The sequence below is a fragment of the Lampetra planeri genome, chromosome 17, assembly GCF_965212315.1.
Source record: "Lampetra planeri chromosome 17, kcLamPlan1.2.h2, whole genome shotgun sequence".
NCBI classification, from domain to species: domain Eukaryota; kingdom Metazoa; phylum Chordata; class Hyperoartia; order Petromyzontiformes; family Petromyzontidae; genus Lampetra; species Lampetra planeri.
This window is the reverse complement of record NC_136123.1, coordinates 4,807,157-4,825,702: the sequence shown is the minus strand read 5'-3', so window position 1 is coordinate 4,825,702 and position 18,546 is coordinate 4,807,157. Positions and strand designations below refer to the sequence as shown.

Below are 18,546 nucleotides of genomic sequence, written 5' to 3'. Positions count from 1 at the left end.
ATGGGAGGCATGTTAAGCTATGTATTTATGCACGTTTAACTTCTTTACAACAACAAAAAATAACATAATTGGCTGCAATCAACGACCTCATCATATGTTGACAAATGCATATTTAAGGACAGTAACATTCAAAGTTTACATCACTGCCAATCTTGTCCTGTTCATAAATCTGTCAGTCTTCTTTCAACAAACCTGTCATTGCTTTCGAGTAGAGTACAAGGGAAAAAAAACCCACCACATGTATTCGTTCTATTGCAACAGCGAACTGAGTTTCAGGCAATCGTGTAATCCGCTTATTATGTAATTTATTTAAAGCATACCAAGAAAAAAACGCGTCATGTCAACACTTTCGATTTAAAGCTTTCGTGACTGCAGGGATTCATTTTCTTGGTTGTTTCGGTAAAGTCACGTAGAATGGAAATAATAAAATAATACAAATAAAACATAATAAAATAATTCTCACGACGTTGCGGCCACAACGCAAGCAGCCGTCCTCAGGTGGAGAACAGGTCTATCGAGAAGACATTCAGACTCTGTCTTCTCGACAGACCTGTTCTTCACCTGAGGACGGCTGCTTGCGTTGTGGCCGAAACGTCGTGAGAATTATTTTATTATGTTTTATTTTTATTATTTTATTATTTCCATTCTACGTGACTTTACCGAAAGAACCAAGAAGATGTCAACACTTATTACATTTAACTGTAACTTTCAGACAAGAGGAGGCCACCAGCCATCATCAACGACCGACAACTGCAAGCCCTGTGCAGTATCACCGCTCTCCAGCAGAGGTGAGTGGTATTCCAAGTTCTGGCTGAAGCCAGTAAACAGCTCAACACTGGGGTGTCGTGTGCAACTTGCCGAGAGCCTCATAAGCCCCATGGTTCCAAGACCAAACACAGCAGACTCTTGATTACACTGGTCAACAACAAAATTTTTTTTCTGGCCTCTACTTTTGCAGCTGTTTTAGACTAATTTCAGGGTGCTGATTCCAAATCTGATCTCAGATTTGCTCTATCACATCTCATTTTATGATATCGGCATACCCCATTTTCATTGATTTTGCCTGAAATTAACTCTGTCACTTATGATTGCAAGTTGTTGCGAGTCAGTGACTGCTTTAGTGTTCAAATATGGTGCTGTATTTTTAGGATTGTGTGTTTATAATATCATTTTATGTAGATATCCACATTTATTTAATATTTTTCTTCTGCAGTTTTTATTGAAAATGCAATATTTGATATCTCAAAAACCTGATGTGATAGACAAAAACTGATACCAGATTTGGAATCAGCACCCCAAAAATTACCTTACAACCGTTGGAATACCTTATGCCAGAAAAATTGTGTTGACCAGTGTTATCGGCGTGCGGTTTATTTGATTAGCGGATTAATTGCAACGCCTTAGATTTTAACATTGATTAATGACTCATGGATTTTCCCTTCAGCCCAAGTTAATAATCTAAAAACAGTTGTACGTTGTTATTCTTGGAAATGTTTATTACAAGCCACGTGCTTAAACCGAACAAATGTGTGTTCCGTTTGATCCGAAATGCACGTGATCGCCCCTACAGTACAGTCGTAGCATATCCTTACAACAGTGGGCGGAGTTTGATTGATTTTGATCGGCGTCGTTCTGCTGTCATCCACTGTCATCACTGAGCACACACATCGATCGTTGGTTTTTGGCATAGTGGATTCACGTAAAATTAATATTTTTGTAATATCCGCGATCTTGCATTTTTTGCGGCCATCCCCATCATTAGCGCAGATAATCGATAGTCTACTGTATTTTACTTGCTAGTACCAGGTGACATTTCAAAACGTGAGTTCTGCCAACATCTCTAAATGGCCAATACAATTTTAATTGCGCAACAACTTATTTAATAAGTGTGTTTCACATCATGCGCTTCATTAGTCACACACAGAAACTGGTCACGCTATATATTTTCCACCTCTAGTGCTACCAAGTTCTACTTTGGCCTATGGACTATCTCATCAGCATGCATTATGCAGGATTTAACTTTATAATTTACAAAGCAAAATTAATTTCAGGATGGTAATTGGTTTTTTACCCTTTTATCTGGCAACAAAACTGACACCTTTTTTACAAGGAGTCATGTTTGCATTGACCTCAATACCTGCAGTCGGAATGCAAGCAAAAAACACAACTCTGATAATGTATGCACTGTCCTTGAAATTGATTGGTCCACACCCGAGACAGCTTTCTTTAGAGCCTAGTCTCACATGGTGTTGGACCAGATGACGCCAATTTCAAGGACAATGCATACATTATCAGAGTTGTGTTTTTTGTTTGCATTCCGACTGCAGGTATTGTGGTCAAGGGGGGGTCTGACTTTTTGTGACGCCGTGTGACGATGGAAGGGGGGGGTCAAAAATCGTCCAAAATCGCGTGACGTCATTTATGGACGGCCCTTAAACATCATTTCACACCACCCCAGTGTAAGCTCGAGAGAGGTATCCCTCCAATTGCTTTCTCACACAACTGCCTGAAAAAGGGCCTCCACTAGAGGGAATCTCTCGGGAGACCTCCTCTTCCCACACTGTTCAGACATCTTTGGAGAGTTGGGAGTACCCACACTTGAACCCACCACACCGTGACCTACCCATCGACTAACTTCGGTGGTTCCAATTAAACTGCTGGGTGGACAAAGGCAGCGGCAGTCGACTGAAATAGTCCCGACGACCTCTATATCGCAAGTACTTGCTCCGGCAGTACATATGCTAAAATTGGAACGATACAGAGAAGATTAGCATGGCCCCTGCGAAAGGATGACACGCAAATTCGTGAAGCGTTCTGTATCGTAAGTCCAGTGCCCTAACCATTACGCACACAACAGCACCGTCCCATCTCCAGTCTAGAATCTACTAAATAGTCCCCAGGGGTGATATTTAGGACAGTTACATTGACCACACACATTTTAAACGTGAAACCAAGGAGCTTTTGCAAATAATTAGCATACTCCATTAAACGTGATCACTTCCCTACAAGGGCCATCGTGTTTATCCAGCCGTAGTTGGTTTTACCTGCTTGTGGGAAAACCTTTTTGCAGAGAATTGTATATTGCACATGTTGATTATCCTATGAATAACCCAACCGGTAATGGCTATCCATTGTAATTTGTGTGCATACATTAACCCTCACACCCCACCCCCCTCTGGTATTCGCACCAGATTGGCTTACAAGTGACGACATCACATTTATCTCTCTATTGAAGACCGAAACAGGAGGCTTTCTCCACATCTCTGGCTGTCGTCTGATGATGCGAGTTGCAATTACCGACGAAACGTCGTACTCGAAATGTAAATGTTGTGGGTTTAGTCTCTAATACACCGGTGTGCTGAACGAGTAAGGAATTTGCACGTTTTGTTTACGTGACAAACCTTACTAATTGGCTGTGTCGGGTGGTGGCGGGTTTAACGACACATTTATAATTACGGGATCTAAGCCAAAAAACACTATTATGGATAATTTTGGTCGTGAAAACCTACTAGGTGTGAAACTATTGTATTTGAGATTTACATGATAATCGGCAATTTTGAACCCTCGATGTAAGTGGTGCCTCATTTGCCCACTGAGGGCGTTTGTAATATACACATTTTGCATTTTACACATGGTTTTTGTCAGGAGAAGTGAATAATGAATGTGAGAGGAGATGGTAACATTTTAATTCTGTTGCTGCTTTAATTTTCAGACATTTCATGCTGAACTGGAATACTTGAATAATGTTGTACTTTAAATAATGCCATGGGTTTTTCATGCATTTTTGTTCAAGTTGAATAAAATTAAACTTGAATATGTATTTCGATTTAAAGCTTTCGTGACTGCATGGATTCATATTCTTGGTTCTTTCGGTAAAGTCACGTAGAAGGGAAATAATAAAGTAATAAAATAATAAAAATAAAACATAATAAATTCTGAGAATTTGATCTTATTATTTGAATATGTATATTTCAAAGTTGTGTTTCACATAAACCCCCTCATATACTCTATATTTTACGTTTCTTTTAACACAATCTTAAAACTCGGTATGATAAAACAAGTCAATCTTTTTAAACGAGTTGTTTAACAGTTGGATAATTTTCTTTCTTTTCCAACAGTATATTTAATTTCATTAAAGATAAAAAAAAATGTGGGTCTACTCTCGACTAATGTGCCTGAATTTACATAACACAAAGTTGATATTAAATTCAAAGTAGGTCATTTCCCCTGTTCACCAGGTTTTAAAATTATCTTGTGCTTTAATTTATTTCAGGAAAAGTGCTCTAAGAAAAGTGTCTAATTGCCATTCATGCCATTCATCACTTCTTTCTTTCTTTCCATTTGGTAACATTGCCACTGCACCTACATTCAGCAATTATCAAGGTTTTCTGGTTCTTTTAATTCTGCACCGTAAAAATTCTTGCGACAATTAACCCCCCCCTCTCCCCCCGCAATGATTTAATGAATTGGGGTCGTGACTTGATACATTAATAAATTATTTTTGTAACATGTTATTGTCTCAAATAGTACGTTTAAGAATGAAAAGCAGCATTTTGCTTTACTTCAAGAATTACATTTCAATCAGTGCACAATACCTACGATGACACGTGCTAAAATCTCAACACATTTTGCCCGAAATGTCACCTGTTATATCATATTTTCCTTTCAAAGACAGTGTTGTTATTCATGAATTTAGTGAGATTTCTTTGCCAATGCAGTATCACCAAATAATATGCGACGACACATTTATCGAACACACGGGTACTGACAAAGCATGCGGAAACAAAAGCTGAAGAGGTGGTACACTTTGGAATGATATTGAGGGGGGAAAAGGAGGAACACATTGAATAGAGAACAAATTAAAAACTGGACACGATACAAATTGATGATTAAGAGAAGTGGGCTTGAGCGAGCAGGAAATATTGCTCGAAGGGATGATGATCAAGGCTAATGGTGGAGTGGCAGCCGAAGGAGTGGACACGCTGGAGATGGAGCAATGGAGGTCAACTTGGGTGCAGGAGTCAAAGAGAAAAATGGAATGTTGTATCAGGAGACTGAGGGGTGGCGATGGGTTGGAGAGGCCTTCATCCAGCAGTGAATGGTTGAGGATGATGGTGATGATGTATAGTTGGTTTTTTTGGTATTTTAGCATAAACATTTTACGAGCATATTATTTGCGCATACATCCGATGAATCATAAATATTGTATTCTTACACAATACAGTATATCATACACGTATATTTTAATTGATGTGTCATTACATGCCTGTTAATGAAATTATATAAAAACCTACTTTCACGGCAAGGTTTAATTCGTTTAAAAAAAAACAATGAATCCCACTACACACATTAATACCCAAGTACATTGACCGTATCTACTGCAGCAAATGCGCCATGCCTGGAGGTGCCTCTTTGCCCATGTAAACATTGCTGTTTTTAGAGCGTGCCTGCTCCATGTACTCTGCCTGCAGCTGTGTTGTTTCACGGCAGTGAATGTAAACTGTAAACCCGCAGCTGGAGCCGCAGACTGTAAGGGTCCTGCGGTGTGAATTCCACTTCTGGCAATGTCATGGAAAATGTTAGCGAAAGATAAAGGGAGCAGCCCCTGCAATTACTTGCTCGTGTCACTGTTGGCAGAAGGAAGCTCAAGAGAACACCTTATAAGAGGGTGTTTGACTTCCTCGTTCATGCTTTTTTGCACCTCCGATTACCACGGTTGGCTACGGATCTACATTCTTGATTTGAAGCTTTCGTGACTGCAGGAATCCATACTCTTTGGTTTTTTCGGTAAAGTCACGTGGGTAGAAAATAAATCACGACGTTTCGGGCGCAACACAAGCGTCCGACATCAGGTGGGAAAGCATGACGACGGACGCTTGTGTTGCGCTCGAAACGTCGTGATTTATTTTATTTTATACCTACGTGACTTTACCGAAAGAACCAAAGAGTACGTCTATACATGCTGGCCAAACGTCTTGAAAGAGGTGGGATTATCAACGCTTTGCCCCCATCTTCGTGCAACACTGCCGATTGGCACATTTGTGGTGAACACGATTGTACTTGCCGGGTAGACAGAGGCGTGGGATTTCACAAAACTTGGAAATCGTTTCAACTGCCGCGTGGTGGAAGATCCGATTGAACCGGCGATCGATCGTTGGAGATTGCAAGCCGGTGTGCTGCCCATTACATCACAGCAGCGTCTCCTGTTTTAGTATATTTATAATTAACACGCACAATTATGTATTTACCATGCTGGATATCCTAGGACTACTGTTGACAAAGTAATTTTCCATGGGGATTTGCTTAACATTGATCACAATTAGTGCCCTCCTTACATGGAATGTATGATAACATTTACCAATGTCAGGTTATGGTTATACATTTAATAGTTAATGCACGTATGGCTGATATTGTTAGATGGCTGCATAGGCATTATAGTTTGGCTTTGTTTTATATATTGATTTTAAAGAAATAGTTCCTAAACAATAGAATAAATTAATTTTGTAGGTCATAAAAAAAAAAACTTAACATACAATGTATTCGATTTGGTATACCGATGAGGGTCATTTTATAAATTATTCTACAAATTATATTGTGCTTACATAAAGTGAGTTATCAAAAACGTTTGAATGCAGTGTATAATACATTTAAAATAGTGCACAGATTATCGCATTATTTTGATTTGCACTACATTTACCGTTGTGTAATGTTTTATACAACGTTATATAATATCACACGGTATGACTTGTGAAAGAAAAAGTGGATGAGGAAACAAAAGCACGTCAGAAACTTGACTGTGAATTGGCTCCGAGGGAATGTACGAGAGTGAACAGTCATTCCCTGCTCAAATGAGCATTGAGGTAGTTTTTCTCCCGTGTACAGCCATGAGCCAGTGGTGTACATTCCACATCCCTATGGCGGGGGTGAGTCTACCCACAAGACAGACACCGTTGACTTCCCCATAAAATGTTACTGATTTTATAGACCCCCGGAGGGATGATGGGCTGAGTCAACCGGCAAGCACATTCGAACCCATTGCCTCCTGAGAGTGAGCCGCTCTCTCTCTTGCATGAGTGCGGTGTGGGGTGTGAATAAAAGCTCGCGCAAAGTTGATTAATTAAAGCGTACTGAGTGTGCAGGGGGTGCATCTTACAAACTAAAGTCATAAATACAGAGTTGTCAATGAGCTGAAGAGCATGCTCAGCACCAGCACACTCACCTCTGGCCCTGAGGGATGCTGATTCAAACTGTAATCACAGGACGTCCTGGAGCTGGATTTCAGAGGTGAAATAAAAGCATCTGTCCTGTCAGCTTATAGATGTTGAAAAATCCCATGACACCCTTCCCAGGATCCCGTTATCATATGCCATGTAATGATAACCGAAAAGTCCAGTGTGAAAGCTCATGTTGTATGTATGTATACGTAAGCCTACCGTACTAAGGTGCATTGCTAAAAATGTATGTGCCAGGGTGTAAACGAATAAAATATTGTAAAAAGATAACCAATGAGGACAATATTCGATTTAAAGCTTTCGTGACTGCAGGGATTCATCTTCTTGGTTCTTTCGTAAAGTCACGTAGAAGGGAAGTAATTAAATAATAAAAAATAAAACATAATAAAATAACTCTGTCTACTTGACGGACCTGTTCTCCACCTGAGGACGGCTGCTTGCGTTGTGGCCGAAACGTCGTGAGAATTATTTTATTATGTTTTATTTTTATTATTTTATTACTTCCCTTCTACGTGACTTTACCGAAAGAACCAAGAAAATGAGGACAAGATTTCAACATTAACAATAGAAATGTAAATTCTAAGATTGAGATTTTATCTTGGGACTCGTAAGTTGTTGTGATTTACAATTTACATTGGAGCGACTGTGTCCAGTCCACGTCTGCAAACATATCAGAATTCACACTTCGTTTGTGACTCAAATCTTGCAGAAACCATATGAGGAATTCTCATTGGAAAATATAATGCTAATTGTCATCTGGATAAAGTACCACCTAATCCAGCTGATTATGTGTCTCAAATGGAACAGAAGATTTCAACTGCCTCACAGCAACAAGGGGCATGATGATTGAATCTTTCTAAGAAGTCTCAGAGATGGGATATTTTTCAAAGTTCAAAGTAAATTACAACATAACTTAGGGGTCCTGAGTTTGAACGATGCAATATTTGGGGCTTCAGTGCATGGAGTGTATCACATTGTATTAATTCCAAGTGTGGATTGGCACATCTGCATTATGGAAACTAGGAGTCACTAATGGTATATCACACTATTGTAAATATAATGTTTTAATAAATCTACGTTAATATGATTACCGTTTCTTATGGTGAGCAATTGAGTTGGCAACATCCAATCAAATCAGAGAGGTCACATTGCTCACCAAGGTTGTATGCTCATTTCTCATCAAATAACATGTTCTAAACAAACAAGGTTTTCATTAGTTAGTTTCAACCCATTGGCGAGATGTCTGTTTTTATTAACTAGATGGGACTCCGTATATGCTGTTGCCCCACCTGGTTGTTCAGAGTGATTGGGTTGTTGGTGAAAATTTCAAGCGACATTTGCTCTTAAAGTGCCTGAGGGTAATCATGGCATTTTCAGCCAGTACCAAAAGTAGCTTACATATGTAGCTGTGTGGAGTTTGTTACTCCCTTGCACAATTGTATTACCACATTAAAAAAACATACGCAACAATATATCGGCAAACATCTCAAATAGGGGCCCTACGAATTGATATGCATTATAGGTAAACATTACGGTAAGCATTTCTACTGTAAAATATGCAGCGTAATGTTAAGAGCTAAAAGTAATACCACAAGAGCCATCATTAAGCTGTGTGTGATGGACTATGATGTGTTTAATCAATAACGAATCAATGTTAATACCATTTGAATATGCATCTAGTCACAAGTGCTGTATTTTGGTGGAGCATTTAAACCTATTTGGAGATATTACAAGTTAGTTTTAACCCTTAAAAACTGCTCAGTAAGCAAGCATTGTTTAATTTAAGAGGAAATGTTATGGATTTTTGGCAGGAACAGGTGATTGTTATTTTTTAATATACATAATTAAAGAAACTAATAACTGTGATCTTATTCTAGCATTTTCAGTTGACCAAGATCAAATTCGAGCATAGTTAAGAATAGAATGGCGTGTTCACGTTTCATAGATTTCACAAACAATTCAGTGATACTGCATTGGCAGTGGTGCACAAGCACGGGTAACGTACAACTTAACGCATTAGTGAATGATAGTGGCCTCAAAAGGAAAAACGCGTAATATGTAACGTTTCATAACAAGTGAAGAACAAGTTTCGATTTAAAGCTTTCGTGACTGCAGGGATTCATCTTCTTGGTTCTTTCGGTAAAGTCACGTAGAAGGGAAATAATAAAATAATAAAAATTAAACATTATAAAATTCTCACTATTTTATTTTCTCACTATTTTATTATGTTTTATTTTTATTATTTCCCTTCTACGTGACTTTACCGAAAGAACCAAGAAGAAGTGAAGAACATTATGTGCTATGCATAAGACGTGCGATGCAATAGGACCACAGCCCTCAATGTCACCTATTACTTACTCTTTCATTTTAAGGCCACGGTGTTATTGACGAAAGTGTCGAGTTACTTGTTTACAGTTTAAATCGTTTCGCGGCGAATATTGTTACTTTCAGGGCTAATGGAGCGCGGTTTCTCCATTTCAACTGCACGTGACAAAAAGGAAATGTGCAAGGAAAAACAAGGCATTTAGATATATTTTTCAACACTGAACTTCACTGACTAAAACAGAATAGGCTCTCATGAGCAATTAAAGAAATAAGAGATTATACTCGTAGATTGTGACGGAATTTTGAGATAATTATTCAGAGCGGTGCAGCGGCTGATGCTCTCAGTAGATCAGTCCCTTTCAATTTGCCTGTCAGAGCTGAACCAACATACTTGTGCACATACGAGTGTCTGTGCCTTCACTTTGTTATAATCTGCAAATGGAGCGAGATAATGTGAGCCACGACTAGGGCACGCCCTGCTTGCATTGCTAACTTGGAAAACGTGATTTGCAAAGCATTTTCAAATATTTTTTTGTTCTATTGCACTAAATGCTTCGATTGTGCAATGATTCTTTTTTAAAAAGGCTATTTTTCAGATTTAATCGATTTAAAATTGCACGTATATGTCAGCTCGGTTTATTTACACGCCAAGTTTTAGCTTCCCGTCTGCCGTCCTTTGTTTTGTTTTTGGGGAACACAAAAAATAAGTATAACCCGTAAAAACAAAGTTTTTCACTATAAATCCTTTATATGCGTGGCGGCTAGAGTCCTCTCGTCCTCTGGCTTGAGATGGCTGCCACCTATGGGTCAGATGATTGCATTGCACCATTAAGAAATTGGTAATTAAATATAATATTTTTGTCCTAAAAAGTGTAAAATTTTGGGAAAAAATTTTCACGAACATTAATTGTCACGCATAACGAGTCTGTGTGGAAAATGTCAGCTCGATTGGATCACGGGAAGTGGGTTAAAAAACGACCGAAAGATTTGCACGGTCGTAAGCAAGCAAGCGAACTTAATATAAAGGATTTAAAAATATCCGGGGCTGAGCTGGCCGGGCACGCGCGTAGCGAGCGGTCACGCTGGACACGCGTTGCAGATGTGCACATGAGCTCCCTGAGCTGGGAGCCACGAGGAGCACAATGAACCACTGTGTCGGATGGCTTCATTCAAGTTGAAAATTGCCTACACGGCGGGGCCATTCACGCTCTCTATAGAGAGCCATTCCCGACTCTTAGTTAATAATATCATGATCGTATATAGTCCATGTCCAATCAATTTCTGGATGAAGGTCTCCTCAAAACCTGTGTTAGTCATGGGGGGGGGGGGGGAGGGGCTGTTTTGACCATACTTCACCTTGCTGGTCAGTGCAGGTAGATTGGTAAAGGAGGGAGGTCTGCCAATACCAGTTCGGATATCATTCCCCGTCGATGTTCACCACGGCTGGGAATCAAACCGAGGTTGCTGGATCCATTGTGTGGTGTGCTAGCCACTCTGTTACACCCCCTGTTATAATGTACAATATTGCAAATGATTAGTATACTTTATAAAACCAATATCTTGACACATTCGTCAAAAACAACGTGGCATTAATAGAGCAAATATATATGTAAGAGGTGACATTTTTGGCAATGGCCCTTCTTAATAGGACATAGAGAGGTCAGAGTATATATCATTTACTTTATAAGGCACAATAGTGCATGTAAATAATAACTAAAACAATGTAACTGATGAACCAGAAGCATTATAAAAAAAATAATACAAAATATGTTTTTTTTTAATTAGGGCTACTTCTTCTTCGTATGGCTGATGTTGATGTAGAGCAACAACTATAATTTTACACTGAGGTCGTTAAGTCAGATAATGATTGCATGAGGAGTAGCAGAGTGGTATAGCTGTGATGAAACCTCCTTTGTATCTTTTTAAATCGGGCATTGAGTTGTTACATGTTCCATGGTCTGTTCTGGGTGACCACAGTCGAACACTGGAGAGTTTTTAATCTCCAATTGTGCATCAAAGTGTCCGCATTTGCCATGTATTGTGTGGATGTGGCTTATCGTTGCACATACGATTTTGCGGATGAGGGAAGCCAGGGATTTTCTGTGGTGGGTAAATTGGAGCTAAAAATCCCACAGTATGGTATAAAAAATGTATCTGAAATTCGGAGATGTTTCTACTGACAATTATTTTCCATAAGGTGCACTCTATAAAATGTTTAACTAGACATAATTTATTTATTACTGGATGTGGTAAAAAAAAACACCAAGAATCAATGGGATTTTCGATTATTCATTTCTAAACAGTTGGATGTAGAGCAGTACTGGCGGAATAGTCTATCAGTTATCCCACTCTGAGATTAAGGGTGACGTCTATCGATTTGAGTGTACGAATTAGGCCATGAGGAAGATAAGCTTCAATTTGGATGTTGCACTTGCTGCGTATTGAACTAACTTAATTCGCCGACCGTTTCCCAAGTGCAAGCATGCTAGAGCTGCACAAAACCACGGGGATATTGAATAAGGGAAGCATAATTGATTAAATGGCTGCATTCGAAGCATAGTTTTCAGTTTCATCATGGGACAACATTCGTCTATTCCAGGTTTATATTAGTTTCCCCCCCATTTTATCTTAATTGTGCTATTGCCATCATGCCATGAGATAAAGGATCCATGCACAACTCCTAAAAAAGTAGTACATCACCCATGTCAGAGAATAACCCGTGGAAATGGATATCACAGAACTATTTTTGAAAAAATATCTTCAAGTGCCATCTTAACCATGCTAGGAGCAGCACACCCCTGACCCCACTATACAAGAGAAGAGTGCTCATTGCATGACAGTAAACCCAAGATTTAAAGTTCTCACAGCCAGAATTTATCTAAATTAAGTGAAAAAAAATGTTATCTCATATTTTACACAGCAATTGGTGACCAGGATGAAACCAAATACTCAGTATTCAAGTACTTTTAGAGCCCAGTGCCAGCTCAGCGTTCGGGACTGTGAGCCTCTCCGCCACCTTTATGGCAGGTTTATAGCATTTTAGCACACGTAGCTCTGCCACCAGCTATGCAGAGCAGAAACAGATTTAGGTTTCTGGCAGATTTTAACATTTTGTGAAAACACGTGAAATCAACTCTGCCGATGTAACTCTGAGAAGTCAGAGTCATTCCAGAGTTTTCCTCTTTAAATAAATGCTGTTGAAATATATTGGTCCACATGGCACATAGGCTGATGCACAAAAACATTTTGTATTTTGATGTGGATAGACGGATAGTAGTCTATTTATATTACATTATACTGCAGTTAGTAATGACATATGTAGTGTTCTTCATGGAGGCACACATTTGAACTTGGAGGAAACACGTTTATTATAACACCCCAACAGGGTTATTACTCAACGCTACAACGGTTAACGAGACCCCAACAGGGCAACTACATAACAAGGTCGGTCAGTAACGTACTGCCGACCATCCCGTCTCGTATGCGACCGACGACCCAGAGCGAAGGCCGAAGAGTGAGGACCGGAGATCGTAGGACGCGCCGACTTCCCCCAGAGAGCCTTGATCGTTCCCAGGACCCCGGCTTCATGCCGCTGAGCGTGGCCTTTCCCCGCCCTCGACCACGCCCCCTTCTGGATCTCTCCAGGAGCTTCTTGGCCCTGATCACGTGTCCCCCGAGCCCCCTTTCGCACACCCTCGCTACCCTGTCCCAGTCACGTGCCCTCTTGGGTTCACACAGAGTAGCACGTCCTCACTTGCTCTTTCTCCGACCCTCACCAGAACCATGCTCCCTATGTCCCGCTTCCATGTCAACCCTATTCTGGTGGCAGAGAGAGAGACTCCCGATGTGCATTTCCACTCTCGTGACAGTAGTTGGCGCTGACGCCATTGTGACCCCTTTAATGCCACTACACATATACTAAGCCATCCCAATATACAATAAATATGAATGGGGTTCTATTCGCACAATCCCAGCCTTTTAAAATCATTGGTAGCGCCTCATCCACTCTGACACAGCCTTCATCTTTTTGCGAGTTTCTCATATCTTGTGCCTTAAAACTGCTTCACTTTCACAAACCTCTGGGGAGAAAATTAATTGTGGAAAGATATCATTGAACCTCATTCTCTTTCACGCTACTTACATACGGCGATTTGCACTGCCGAGACAATTAAACATTGTCTCCTTACCAAACAAATGAGATGTTCGTGCTAATGCTGTTTCTAAAGTATTTAAAAACTTCAAAAGCATCTGGATATTGGCAGCAAATTAAAACCCACGCCAAGGCAGTGAATACACATTGCTTTTTGTGTCTAATTTGTCGTCCTTCCACCCTTCACCTCCGATTAGCACGGTTTGCTATGTGCGGTGCAAAATAAGTTTAATGTACATACGTAATGCTCTGGCAATGGGCGAGCAGGCATGTCTTTAACCTATGTCCAGGTGACACATTCTGCTTGAACTAGTGGTTTTAATAAATAATTGAGTGTTCTCTATTGCCCAAATATTATGGCATTTCAATTAAATTCACACTCCTGAATATGTATTTCACTTTAGGGGCATCTATGTTTTCCAAAATATATAACTTTTTTTAATGGACGATCTAACTGAAATCTCAGAGACATTCTAGACCAAAGCAAGTTGATAATAAGAATCAATGAATTACAATATGGTGCCAATTTCAAATTTGGTTTGTTGCGCACTTGTTGCCCAATGTGCCTATTATTTGGGTGTTCTAATAATATAGGATGGAGAGGAACAGTGGCACAGGTACATTGCTGCTAGAAATGGGAACCATTATACGATTCCAAATCCTGGCCATGGCGAACATCAGCGGCGATTAATATCTGAACCGCTTCTGGGGCCTCTCCCCCCATTCACCAACCTACAATGATAAGCGTGGTGAAGTATGGTCAAACATTACTCACGATTGACATGGTGAAGATAGATGTTCATCCAACAGTGATTTGATTAAGGGCTGTGTAAATACATACACATACAATAATAAGATAGGTTCTCTAAGTGCGAGGAACATTGACTCAATCCTGATCATTCTCAAGAATGTCTCTATCTGAGGTGGCCGTGCGGCTAAGTAGTCAGAGTGCTGAGCTGGCACGACTTCGGTTCTGCATTTTTATTTGGCTATCTGTGATTCAACCAGGTTTTAATGTGTATTTAGGTGATGATCTTAGCCCAGTAACCAATGACTGTCATGGAAAACTTCACATACCATTTTATTCTGCACTTGATTTGGTTAATATGGTGAGCATTAATTCTCATATAGCAGAGGCTACCCTCCACTTTATGGGCCATCTCAAACGAAGAGATATTAGAAGTAGCACATTGCTATTAACTTATGTGGGCTATTCTATTACATGAAGGATTACACTGCTCTGTGAGACATCCAACGAGATAGTCGTCTCATAGCAGAATTGGCAGAAAAACCCCCCCACCAAAAACAATATCTAACCATATCCAGAGCTGTTTCAAGTTTCTTCAACACCTCCACCTCTGTCCACCCAACAGTATAGTGGCTTAACGGTGGCGAGATGTTAACTACCCCGCCTGGTATACAGGAGGTCGTGGGTCCGAACCCTACTATGACGCCTGTATATTTGAAATTTGCGTTGTTCTCACCGTGATTACGTGGATTTTTCTCCGCGTCCTCCAGTTTTTCCCTCCACATTTAGAAACATTCGTTAAAAGTATTTGGCTGCTTCTATACATTTCCACGTGATAAGCCACTTCATTGGGCTATCATTTGTGGCCAGGTCGCTTATGACAAATAGCTATATAACTCAGTGTGGGTCTTACCTGGTAAAATAGAAATAGTGAAACAAATAGGAAAATGGTTACACCACAAGATAGTCGATTGGGTTCTCTCATCTATTTGAAGACGTCTAGACAGCCTGGAAGACGAGAAGGGTTCTTTATAGTTCCACCTTGTGGAGGCCTTTCCTCCAGAAGTGGCACGAGCAAGATATTCCAGGGCTGATAAAAGTTTTTTTTAAAATCCTTTATATTAAGTTCGCTTGCTTGCTTAGGACCGTGCAAATCTTTCGGTCGTTTTTAAACCCACTGCCCGTGATCCAATCGAGCTGACATTTTGCACACAGACTCGTTGTGTGTGACAATGCATTTTCGTGAAAAAAAATTTCCAAAATTTTACACTGTTTAGGGAAATTTTTAAAAATATTTAATTACCAATTGTTTAATGCTGCCAGACAATCATCTGACCCATAGGTAGCAGCCATCTCAAGCCAGAGGACGAGAGGACTCTCGCCGCCCCGATGCCACGCATATAAAGGATTTATAGTGAAAAACTTTTTTTTACGGGTTAATGTTTTGTTAATTAAAGGAGGCTAGCACATGCATACCATTTGGTTGCAAGTGACATGCAGTGGAACTTCATTTTCTGTATGCAGATGCACCGGGGAGAGTGGCTCGGGAGAAGCACACGTGGAGTTCATGCCGATCTACCCGAGCATCTTCCGAAAGCCGATGCCTCCAGCTCCCAGGATTCCGAGGGGCACAAAACAGCAACGACAGTAAGGGTGGTGGGACTCGCTGAGTCGATGCCTCGCAGCTTGATAAACGATCACCCCCCACTTCATCGGGTGACCGTTTAAGGGGGGTTAGCAGTTAAAAGCATTTTTTTACGCGGCATAATTCATTGATACTGATGCCGAAGCAATTTAGTGTACATAGAGTAGACGCACTCGTAATATAAAATGATACATCAACAATAGTAATAATAACCATTGCAATAACGATAATAGCGTGAATTAAAACATATATAATTACGTCATAACGACCAGTACCATCATCGTGTTCACCACTATCATTAAATTATAACGGTTATAATTTGAAACAGGGAGCTTGTAACAGACAACGAGCCCCGATGAATTCCGGTGTGCATTTTTTTTTTCTTTTGACCCAGACCAATGAAAGCAATCATATGAGTACAGCAGGAGCACTGGGAGCCCGAGGGCCTGTTTCGCGTCGCATGGTCACTGACACGCACGGACAAGCAACTCTGTGGGCGTGTGTGTGTGTGTGTGATCTTTGCGTACGGCAGCAGAATCGTTGATGTAATGAAAGCAGTCAGGCTGGAACAATTGAGATTCATTAATCTTTCAGGGAGTGAGCGCCACTATTAGTACAAGTGCATAAACGGCACAAACCTGTAACCCATATATTCAGGATGACCTTAGGACGACACCAACATTTCCAGGCTTATAAATAGCGTGGTGTGTAATGATACCCTGGTATGACTATTAAAATGCTCTCCTCGCCAACAGTAAGTTCCTAACGCATTATATTGATTTAATTGCGCTTCCTGCGACTGGCAAAAAGCAATCCGATGTGTGCTAAAAACTATTGCTACACTGATCTGTACCCATCAAGGGCTTTTAAATGACGTGTGACCGCTAAAATCCATTTAAAAAAGCTTTTCGCTTGTCATGCTCTTTTATTATGACTGCGCAATGATGGAGATGTGTCATTTTAGTGCCTTGTGTGTGTGTGTGGACATACATATACGTGTATGTTTATGGACGGGGGTGGGAGGGGGGCAGTGGCCCAGTAGTTAGCGCACTTCACAACGAACCTCCACACCTGGAGCCAACGTGAGAACTCTTTGGATGTGGTCACTGGTCAGCGTGAGACCGTGTGGGACACCGTCGACGAATGCATCCTGACTGGCCTCGACACTTTGCTCCTCCGTGCTGCTGATGAAGCATCCATCACCTGGAACGCTAAAACAAGCGTACGCTAAGAATAAAAAATAATAATGGTTCATTTAAATTTCGATTTAAAGCTTTCGTGACTGCAGGGATTCATCTTCTTGGTTCTTTCGGTAAAGTCACGTCTCCCCGACAGACCTGGTCTTCACCTGAGGACGGCTGCTTGCGTTGTGGCCGAAACGTCGTGAGAATTATTTTATTATGTTTTATTATTATTATTTTATTATTTTCCTTCTACGTTACTTTACCGAAAGAACCAAGACGATGAATCCCTGCAGTCACGAAAGCTTGAAATCGAAACATCCGTCACCTGGTTCAACGAGACAAGCATACGCTAAGAATAAAAAATAATAATGGTTCAGTTCTTGACCAAGGATAATATGGTTTAGTTCTTGACCAAGGATAATATTGGTGATTTCTGAACCTATCCTGGGCCTCCTGTAATTCCACTCAGCTTTAAATTCGCACCTGGTGTGGTACGTGGTAAATATTAGCAATGGGGAGACGCAAGTGGCTACGTGTGATGCTTGCCAAATCAGATATCCATTATTTACAGTATTAAAATAATTAGTATTCTTTATTTTCACATCTTACTGCCATGGAAGTCCTGGCAAGATGGCAGCAGCACATGAGTTGCACTTGTAAATTACAGAAAATACAATGAGCAGACAGCGATTATTGATACACAAAACAAAAATACTGCGTGTCATTTTAGACACGAGGTCTTCACGAAGAGCACTTGCTCCTCTTCTTGGTTCTTTTGGTAAAGTCTGTCGCCTCGACAGACCTGGTTTCACCTGAGGACGGCTGCTTGCGTTGTGGCCGAAACGTCGTGAGAATTATTTTATTATGTTTTATTTTTATTATTTTATTACTTCCCTTCTACGTGACTTTACCGAAAGAACCAAGAAGATGAATCCCTGCAGTCACGAAAGCTTTAAATCGAAATTTAAGCACTTGCTCCATTTGTAATGGTTGTGTGGAGATATTTGCCTTGACATATATATAGGTATAAGCTCATTTATGAGTAATGCAGCTTATTAAAATTTAAAATGTGTGCTATCTATTGCTCTTATGAACATGCTTCTGTATTTGATTAAATCAACATGAGATAGGATAATGTACCTTGAGACAAGGGTCTCAACGATGTCTCAAAATCACTTCTATGTTCCGTGCCTGTTTTCGAAATATACGTCCATGACTGGACAACCATTCGGGTCAACCGATGGGCTACATTTACAATACTC

The 18,546-nt window shown here is 40.3% G+C and overlaps 1 non-coding gene across 1 annotated transcript; it reads left to right on the top strand.

The window, feature by feature from the left end:
• The first annotated feature begins 2,717 nt into the window (after positions 1–2,717).
• LOC144723425 (U6 spliceosomal RNA) lies at positions 2,718–2,824 on the top strand. The gene has a single exon (XR_013586177.1). It is a non-coding gene; the product is annotated as a U6 spliceosomal RNA (small nuclear RNA).
• Positions 2,825–18,546: the final 15,722 nt, after the last annotated feature.